The sequence below is a fragment of the Mus pahari genome, chromosome 6 (genome assembly GCF_900095145.1).
Source record: "Mus pahari chromosome 6, PAHARI_EIJ_v1.1, whole genome shotgun sequence".
Taxonomy (NCBI): domain Eukaryota; kingdom Metazoa; phylum Chordata; class Mammalia; order Rodentia; family Muridae; genus Mus; species Mus pahari.
Window position 1 is genome coordinate 7,999,808 of NC_034595.1, and position 10,808 is coordinate 8,010,615.

A 10,808-nucleotide genomic window follows, 5' to 3' on the forward strand; every position below is an offset into this window, starting at 1 on the left:
ACTAAGTCTACAGCTGGAAAAAAAAAAAAAAAAAAAGAGCTGTTCTCAGAAGAAAAAAAAAAAAAAAAAAAACAAGATAGCAGTTCATAGAGAAATCCCCCTACCATGTCCCACACTGAATTCTGAGAAAAAAAAAAAAAAAAAAAACAACCATAAAACAAACCCACAAACTGCCCTGACCTTGTCGATAGCTGTGACGTTAATAGCTGTGACGTTAATAGCTGACCTGTAAGTTCAAAATGTACTACTACTCTGCTGACCAAATCATAACCCAGCATGGGGCAGGCAAAGGGAGTCGCTAGGCCAGAGGTAATCACTATGCAAACCAACCATAGGTTACTTCCTACACCAATGAGAATAAGCCAGCTACCCTGTTGCCTAAATCTGCCCCTTACACGGTATAAAAAGTGTGTTCTTTCTTTCTTCTGGGTCTCTCCTCTTGCCTGCGTGCTGAGGAGGGTCCCCAACATGTTGGAATAATAAAAACCTCTTGCAGTTTGCAGTAGGGCGGTGTCTGTGGTCTTTGTGAGTGAGGGTCTTTTTGACAAACTCCAACAGTACCAAGCTGAATAAAATGGGAAAGGGGTGCAAACCAGAAGTACATCAGCACCCATCTCTCTCCTGCCTGATTTGCCCAGATACGAGCAAGCTCCTGTAGCTGTATGATCCTTCCTCCACCATGCCTTTCCCAACAAGATAGGCTATATCCTCTTAAACCGAGAGTCAAGACAAATCTTTTCCCTTTGTGCTGCGTTAGCCAGGTGTGTTATCACTTTCTTCTCACTACATTTTTGGGTAGAAATACAATATATGGAACTTGCAGGCTCTAGCGTCACCTTCCTGGGTTCAAATCCCAGCTGCAGCACTTACTAGCCATAAGATCTTGGTTCAGTTGCTAAATTTTGTGCTTTATTATTCTCACCAGAAAAATGACTGTAATAATCATATGCATTATTAGTATGTATATTTGTGTGCCACCATGAAACAGTATCTGTCATATAGACACTAAATAAATGTTAATTATTTTGCCAAGCATCTATCAGTTATGTACAAACAAACACATTTTCCTGTTATTTAAGGTATAGGCACCTCATTCAGTGTTGGGCATACAGTAAGGAATAAGACATAATTACTCCCTTAAATTTGCTTGCAATTTTAGAAAAAAATAAGAAAGTGGGCAGTTATTGTACAGTGGTTGAGTTTGGGAAGATGGGAGTTGAAGATGCCTCAGAAGCCAACATTAATCTAAGCTCCTAATATTGTTGACAGAACCAAACTGGGCCAGAGAGCAAAGTTCCAGCTGGTTCTAGAAGGATATCCTGACATTGAACACTGGGAGCATTAGGGTATGGAGAGAAAAGACTAACCTGGGCAAATGATATTTGGAGGCTAAAGGGAGGTCTAGATCTTTGAGGCAGAGACCATAGTTCAGTCTGGCTCAAGTCTGACTTATGATCTGAGGTGTAGCTAGAGAATCAGAGGCTGGATCAAACAGTATCCTGAAGGTCAGTGTTTTCCAAAATTTAATGTGTTGATAATTGTCTTAGGGTTTCTATTGCTCTGAGAAAATGCCTTGAACATAAACAAGTTGGGGAGGCAGACTTACATCATTTTCCAACTCTTAGGTCACACTACATCACTTAGGCAAGTCAGAGCAGGACCTCAAGGCCAGAACCTATAGTCAGGAACCAGAGGAGAAGCCATGGAAGGGTGCTGCTTACTGACCTACTCCTCATGGCTTGCCCAGCTTGCTTTCTTATTGCACCCAAACCATCGCAGAGATGGCAGTGCCCAGGGTGAGCTGGACCATTCTACATCAATCATCAATCAAGAAAATGCCCCACAGGCTTGCCACCAGGCTACTCTGGGGAGGGCATTTTCTCAATGGAAGTTCCCTTTTCCCAAACACCCCCCAGTTTGTGTCAAGTTGACCTAAAACTAGCCAGCGCAGCAGTCCATCTTGAGCCTTCGATAAGGTGCGGACTATGAGAGTCTTCTCAGCTATCTGTCTCCAAGTGTCGCTGCTGTTGATAGGGAATATCTACGAAGCATGAGGATAAGATGTCGTAGAGCACCAGAAGCTGTTAGGAAGAAAAGAGGAAAAATAAGCAGGAGAAATCTGAAGGTTACCTCCTTGTCCCTCAGCCGTTCCCTTTTCCTGAGTGATCTGGGACATGGCAGTCTACTGCAAGAGCCCTTCCTTTGCCCAGGGAGTGCTTTGCCTGAGAGTGAATGCTTCCCCTCCTCTGAGATAAAGCCTGCACTTGTTTTTATGTTTCCATGAAAGCCAGGCTTATTAGAATGTTTCTCAAGCAGGTCAAGGAGACCTCCTGCTTCGATATTATTTGGAGATGTTCTTTGAAACTGCACTCTCTCCTCCTTCATGGGCGGTGGCCAGTGTGGACTGGTAAAGTGGGAGAGAGTGTTGGCCATGGGATAAAAGCAGTTCCCAAACATCACAGTAAAGACTGGTTTATCTAGTTTATACTGGTGATAGGTGGTAAGCCCAGGAGGATTTTTATTTAGAGTGGGGGTATTTTTGTGGTTTTACAACTTTAGTGCTATTTTAATGAATGGTTGTTAGGGTCAAAGGACAGAGTTTCCAGGAAGTGAGAGGACTGGAGAGTCTCTTGACTGTGTTGATAATTAGCATCACCAGTGAGGGGCAGATGGGCAGTATGCACTTTAGATGTGATATGTTGACAAACTCTGTGTCACTAATGTCATATCACAGTTGGAAAATCATAACCTGGATGTGCTCATGAGAAAATGTCAATGTCTTATAAAGAGCTTGGCCTCGTGCCTCAGCTTCTGGGAATGAATCTGTGTCATATCCGATACAAGTGTTTTTTGTTCAGGATGGGGCCTGGCTGTGAACAGGGTGGGAGGTTGGATCATATGATATCAGTTGCCCTGGAGGTAGATTTCAACTATAGGCACAATCAATCGGTCATTTCTGAGCAGTGGAGACCAAAGCAAGCCGAACCCCGAGACTTAAGTGAGGGTCTCTCACAAAAACTTCAGGTGGCAAAGCAAGCTGACGCCAGGGCAAGAGGCCCACAGAAATGTCAAGTCTGCAGTCTCTCATATACTCAGCAGCTGATTTTAGTCTGTGTGCTTCTTTGTTGTTGTTGTTGTTGTTGTTGTTTTTTTTTTTTTTTTGAGACAGGGTTTCTCTGTGTAGCCCTGGCTGTCCTGGAACTCACTCTGTAGACCAGGCTGGCTTTGAACTCAGAAATCCATCTGCCTCTGCCTCCCAAGAATGGGGATTAAAGGTGTGCACCACCACCGCCCAGCAGTCTGTGTGCTTCTTATAATAAGTTGTAACCGAGTCTGATAGCTTCTAGTGAGCTCAGCAAGTCCTTCTTGAAAATCATTAAAACTTCCAAAAGTTTAGAGAAGCCTTGAGTTTGTAGTTGGTATTAGATGGAAGTATAGCCCAAGGACTATGCCCTTAAAATACTCTCAACTCAGTAAGCAGAACAGGCCAAGAGAGAAACTTTTTATCAAAGGAAGTGGGTGATACTCTTTAAAAAACTGTGCATATCATAAAATGCAAAGCAAGGCTGAGGACCTCCTAGGGGAGACAAGACTAAGGGGGCGTGGTAGCTAAGTGCTAAGCATAAGCTTAGGCTGCAATTTGAATGGGAGCAAAGAAAGCTCTATAAAGGATGTTTGAATCCATCAGTAAAACTGGAAAACAGAGAGTAGATTGAAATAAAGAATTAGATCTATGCTAGCCTGGCAGAAACCAGTTACTGCAGTTATACAGGAGAGTAACCTTGCTCCTCTTAGCGAATGCACACCAGAGCATTTAGAGGTAAAGGGTCCTAATGTTTCAGATGGTTTATAAAAATTATATACAGAGAAAAAGAGAGTAAAGGATACAGCAAATGGCACAAAATGCCAACATGAGCCCGAATAAAGAACAAATGGATTTTCTTTGTGCTACATTGCAACTTTTCAAATTATTTTTCTTTCAAACGAGGAATTAAATAAAATCCAGGCCCTCATCCAGTACTCTGGTCTTGGTTTCTGAAAGCTTTTTTTTTCCAGCTAGCTAGAGCTCCTGGGATAAAGAGTTTATTCTAGAACCAGAGTAAGGAGAGGGTGATGGAAGATGAGCTGTGGCATCTCATGGTGCCGGGGAGGAGGGAAGTGTTGAAGTTCTCACACACAAACAACATGGCTGCCGAGATGACTCAGTAAAAGGGGGGGTGTACCTGTCCCAGAGACTGATAAGCTGAGCCCAACTCCCCGAACCCACAAGTTGTCCTCTGGCCTCCATAAACATGTTGTGACGTACAAGCAATCATACATACATAGATACATGCATATAAAATACATGAATTAAACAAACCAACAACCAAATTGGTAAGATATATCAAAGAGACACCAGTCAATCTAATGGCTTAAACTTGAATAATTATTCAAACAGAATATACTAGTGCTAGATTATAGCCTGAAGTAGAAAGCAAAAGCTCTTGGTTTATGATAATGTACAATATGATCCGATAAATAAGTGGAAAGAAAATATACATTTCGCTGCAAATTGCAAGCAATGTACATATTCCGTCCTGGTCAGGGGGATGGCAACATAACCTTACTATTGAGATGTGAACTGTACGCTGTAACTTCCAACAAAGATGGTTTGCAGTTGGATAAGAAAAGAGAAACCTTACAGTAGAGAAAATCGTGACTACAAACAACCTCAGCTAGGTGAATAATGTCACTATCAACAGTGCTATATCATGCTGGACACTATATGCCTTTCAAACTGTGTGAGAAAATAGTACTCAAACCCCAGTATGATTTCGAGGAAGACTTGAGGCAGAATCCAGCAGAGGGGCACCTTATGCAGGAGTACTCCTCAGAACTGTCAAGGACATCCACCAGGAGGATCTGAAGAGCTGTCACAACCGCGAGTGATATGCTACCTTGAAAGGTATCCAGGAGCAGAGAAAGACCTTGGAGCACATCAAACTTGATGCATCCATTTGAACAAAGGTGCTCTTCTACTGTAAGATGATAGCATCATGGGAAGCTGGCGAGGCCAGCATGCAAACGCTGTGCCACTGTTTGACAGACAAACCAAGAATCAAGGTGATTTTAAAAATGATGCTGGTGTTAGGTTAACTTCCTGGGAGTACGGTACATAGAAGCTACTCATTGTTGCTAGTGATTAGATATTACCGAATGTCCTTTGGTTGGCTGGTAGCTTCCCTAGCCAGACATGTCTTTGCCAAACTACTGAGGGCTTGACTCCTTCTCTCTAGGACCCTGAACTAGCATGCAGCCTGGCCTGGCTAAGTGCCCACAGAAGCTGAATGAATAATGAGTCCCAGCAACCGCTTACACACAGAATAGTAAAATAGCATCCTTCCTTGTTCCCTTTCAAGGAGTCTTCATGACCCAGCCCTTGTTATCTATCACGAATCAACAAATATTTACCCTGGGCACTGTATCACAAGTGTTAATGATTCATCCTTCCTATTGACCTGATCCTTCAAAGGGAGGCTGGTGGCTTCCCTGCTGCTGACAGGAAAAGCTGAGCAGTCTAGAGCTTTAAGGTCCGTGCTGGAGGGCAAGAGGGTGCTTTCTGTCATACTGTCAGGTGAGAGGATCAGGTGATGGTGTCAAGCAATAGCCAGGGCTGCCTGCTGGTTTTTCAAATATGTACTGGCTCCCTGCCTCTGTCTGGACCCAAAGAAACCTCTGTAGAAAGACCCATCAGTGCTGATACCTCCTCCTTCCTATTGGGGCTTCCCCTAGTCTATCTCATTTCCTCTCATATCCTTCCTGTGTTGGCTGCTGGGTCCTGGGCTTGATCTTTGAGCATCCGTTCCTAACTTCTTTATACCAGGTATAGCATCATGGCAAACTGAGTCTTCGCTGGGCATGGCTCTGGGGCCTCCTTTCTTTTGGAAGGGTAGGTTCTGAAGAGCATGGAACTCCCCGGGCACATGAAAGAGCAGCTCTGGAAAAGGGAGAAAGAGCAACAGCGCCTCTCTCTTGGCCAGGTGTTCTGCATGGATAAATGTGCTGATGATGGGTGCAGGCTCAGCTCTTGGAAGCTGAAGCAAAACTACTGCGAGTTTGAAGGCAGCCTGGACTACATAGTGAGTTCAAGGCCAGCATAGGCGACACAGTAAGATCGTAAGATCGTGTCTCAAAGCCAAACCAAACCAAACCAAACCAACCAAAAAAAAAGTTGCTAAAACCAAAACCATTTCAGCCCCGGGAGGAAGCATCAAAAGTATATCCATTTTCCAGAGAAAGTCACTGGATCTTAGGAAGGCTCAGGCCCTTGTCGCTGATAAGTGGCAGAGATGTGCTTTGGATGCGGGTAGTCATGTACCATCTGATAAAGCAGGCAGGTGTGTACACTAACAGAGACCCATGGTGATTAAGGAAATAGGAGGTTTAATTCTCTTCCATAAAAGTTCAAGCTATGTGAAGGACGGAGAGGTGGGTAGATACGGGTCTGGATCCAAAGATTCATTTTTGTGTCTGTACCCGTCTGAGGCTTCTCCCCAGCACTCTTTTTCTTGTGTATAAGGTAAGCTTAATGAGCCAGGGAAAGTGTTCCTTTCTTCAATTTCCCTTAACTAAACTGGATGAGAATTGACATATAAACCTGAATGAGCACTGGCAATCAATATCAACCCTCCAGCTCTCCTGGTCCCCGGGTAAAATATCTCTGAGTCACTTTCTCCACTCTCCTGGTGTGATTATTGTGTCTTCTCTCCAGCCGCCCACTGTGAGCACAGCCTTGCCAGCCATACCTCACGGGTTCCTTTCCCGTCTCTCATTTGCTTTCTTAGATGCCTCCAGTGTATCCTGCATCTGCCATCCCTAAACCCCAGTAAAATCCTTATCTGTAGGGAAATTCACATGAAAACTCAGGGATAACTCCATACCCCTTCAGGATCCTGCATTCCTTGGGGTGCTGTCCCCATCTTTCTGGGTCAAAGTTGGCTCCTACCAACTTGTGTATTCTCTTAGTCCCGAGAAAGAATAACAAACACAGAGATTAGAAGCTTCCTTCTGCTGACTTAATCCAGAACTAGTAAGCACACTGGCTGTCTCTTATATCACATAGCCATCACCTATGTGATCATGGTCACAAGGTCATGCCTACCTGCAAAGGAGTCCTTGCTTTCTGTTAAATGCAATAGTGTTAGCAGTAGGCACAACACTAAATTATGCCTTTCAGAAGTAAGTAGTGGTTGATGTGAGTAAAATTATGAGGCTAGACTAGGACAGAAAAAAAGGGGGGGGGGCTTTCCCTCCAGAGTCTTGCTATGTAGCCAAGGTTTGCACTGAATTCACACTGTAATGATCAACTTGACAGAATCTAGAATCAACTAGCAGACAAGTCTTCAGGCACACCTGTGAGGTATCTCAATTAGGTTAGCATCTTGGCTTGCTCGTGGGAGATTATAGAAATTAGCCTAAATCCCATGGGTAAGCTTATCTTAACTTAGGTGGATGATATCATTCCATGGGTAGGGTCTGGACTGAACAATGGAGAAAATGTGCCGAGTGCTAGCATTCGTTGTTAGACCATCATGGTTAAGGGGGCAGGCCCCATTTGAAGCTGACAGCAGAAGTTGGAAGTTGTCCACTTGATAACTAGTTTTGCAGGCACTAGGAATGCAAGATTACGGAGATCACAGTCTTGTTTCATGATTCTAGAGAATCACTGAGAGATATCAGAAACAAGAGGCCATTGTGTGGAACCGTAAAGGTGATTCCTAAGTTGAAATGTAGACTCCAAGATGTTCAAGATGCCAGGATCATGGGACCATGGCACAGGCATGCAATGGCTTGAGAGAGTCTACGTGTGCTGTGGCAACCAGAGCTGGAGAAGTGTGGCTTCTGGGGCTCTCTTGAGCCTAGATAATTCCATGACAAGCCCAGCCTCCTGACATGGAATGGCAGGATATGATGATCCCTGCTGGGTCTCCATCCTGCTTTGGTCCAACTATTCTTTCCTATGCCCTGATGCTTCCTTTTGGGAATGAGAACATTTTCTCAGTGTCACTGTATACTGGAAGTATGTAAGTTTTGTGTGTGTGTATAGGGGCTCACAGTTAAGAGGCTTCTTGAGTTTTATAAGAGACCACACTTAGCCTTTTGAGCAGGGTTGGAACTATTAAAGACTATGGGGGCAGGTGGCTGACCTGTGCAGGGATCTGAACCTGAATTGTGTCACTGAAGTAGAGGTGTTGATGAAGTTGTTGACTGGAGGCCAGTTCAATGAAGACTGAGGTGAGAACTGTGTAGAACATTAAGCATGGGGTTCGAGTCCCAGACTGGGCACCTCCACTCTGTCCTCTGGCAGCTGGAACCCTGTGGTGCTCTTCCAGCTCAATCTAGAGACCATTTCTCTATTGGTGAAAGAGGGTTCTCTATGCCCAGACCCCTTACTTGACAACAGAACAACCTTAGTTAAGTTTCTCTGTTTGTAACCAGGGAATCTGATCTTTTGTTGGATATTGGTACAGAGTGAATTGAGTTGTCCCTTTGAGAATGGGGTAAATGAGAATGGTTTATAATGTGGAGAACACAGAGCAGATTGGGAAATTGAGATGGCAGAACCCTAAAGAGGAGGCACAGTAGGCAAAGACAAGCTATCTATCTATCTATCTATCTATCTATCTATCTATCTATCTATCTATCTATCTATCTGTCTGTCTGTCTATCTATCTATCTATCTATCTATCTATCTATCTATCTATCTATCTCATCACCATCGTCGTCGTCGTCGTCATCATCATCATCATCATCATCATCATCATCATCATCATCATCAATATTATTATCTTAGTTTTCAAGACAAGGTTTGCCTGTCCTGGCTCTCAGTCTGTGAGATCGCCAGGTCTCTAACTCAGATCCACACGCCTCTACCCAAGTGCTGTGATTGCAGATGTACACCACCACCACTCAGCTTTTTATTATAGTTAGTGCATTTGTTGAAAAACTCAAACTTTGATTTCAGTAAGTAAGAATCCTAGACTGTAGCTGGATGTGGTGGCCCACGCCTTTAATCCCAGCACTCAGAAGGCAGAGACAGGTGGATTTCTGAGTTCGAGGCCAGCCTGGTCTACAAAGTGAGTTCCAGGACAGCCAAGGCTACACGGAGAAACCCTGTCTCGAAAAATTTAAAAAAAAAAAAAAAAAAAAGAAAGAAAGAAAGAAAAAAGAATTCTAGACTGTGCTCTCCCATACCCTTGGCTGTGTGTGTGAAACCTAAGATATTTCTCAGCTTCTCTGAGCCCCAGTTCTTCAGAGAAGAAGGGACATTCATCTCTCCCTTACAGCAGTGTAAACATTGTGTGAGTTACTAACATGCTAAGCACAGTGCCTGGCACACAGTGGCACTTAATAAATGCAAACTGCCTTCACCTTTGGACTTTGCTTAAGAGAAATCAGAAGATCCAATGGACCCAGTTGGCTTCATGAAACAGTTATTACAGAGAAGAACAAATCATTTTATCTGATGTTTGGAATTTGGTCAAGAGAACCTGAGTGTTTGACCCAAATCCCCTCTTTGCCAGCTCTACTGATATAGTCTGGTTATAACCTTTCTCAGGGCCACTTGCTAGAATGCCAGGTGGAGGTGGCTCTTTGGAAACATGAGGTCAAACTGAAAGGGAGATTTTAGAAGTAAAAGATGGGGTGACATGAACTCAACGAAACAGCATTTCCGTCCCGGCCTCAGGGTAACGACTCCTAAATTGAGGGGAATGGATCCAGCGGAAGGAGAGAGCCCCAGTTTCGGTCCATAAGCCTGCTGCACTCTGCAGTTATTCTTTGCTGCCCATCTGTTGTGGTGGCCTCACTAAGTAAGCCATGGGGCTTATAAAGACACATGCACATATATGGATGCCTTCACTCCGCAGATGTGAGGATGAGCAATGTACACGACCAGCATCAAGGGGTTCACAGGCGCTCTGTGCCTCCCTCTGCTCGATTTTCTCTTCTTTGTTCCTCAGTTTCACTTTAATGCATTTCTCAGTCATTGAACTTTGTAACAAATGGAGAAAAGAGAGGGCTCTGGAGTATCGGGAATTCCTAGATTGTGCTAGGCATTCACGGACACTTCCTACTTAATATTTTATGTCATCATTACCAGGTAGAATAGACCAAGTGTTCCCCATTTTACTGATGAAGTACACAGGCTGACATGAAACCACTTGTGCAGTTCATGGACTGGGAAATGGTGGTGCTGGGAGTAAGCTCTGTGTGACTGTGGAGCTCTGCCCTCAGACTGATGATGGTGATAAGGGGCTGTGTTTAGAGGTGCATGCTTGCAGTCCCAGAACTCAGGAGACAGAGGCACAAGGTGCATAACAAGTTCAAGGTCAACCTTCTCTGCATAGAGTAGCCAGTCTGGTAAACTTAGATAGTTTCAGGCCAGTTAGAGTTATCCAGTGAGGTCCTATCTCAGAATGCCAATTAAAGCACAGACACACACAGAGGCCCACATAGATACACACAGACACACGTAGGCACACGCAGAACACATGCAAGCACATACACATACACACATACACGCAAACACACAGACACACACACAGACAAACACACACATATACACACACACAATCATACACAGACACATACACATAGACACACACAGGCAACACACACACACACACAAACACAGACACACACAGAGCACACACACACACACAAACACACAGATACACACACAGTCATGCACACAGATACACACACAGACACACAGACACACAGACACACAGACACACAGACACACAGACACACACACACACACACAC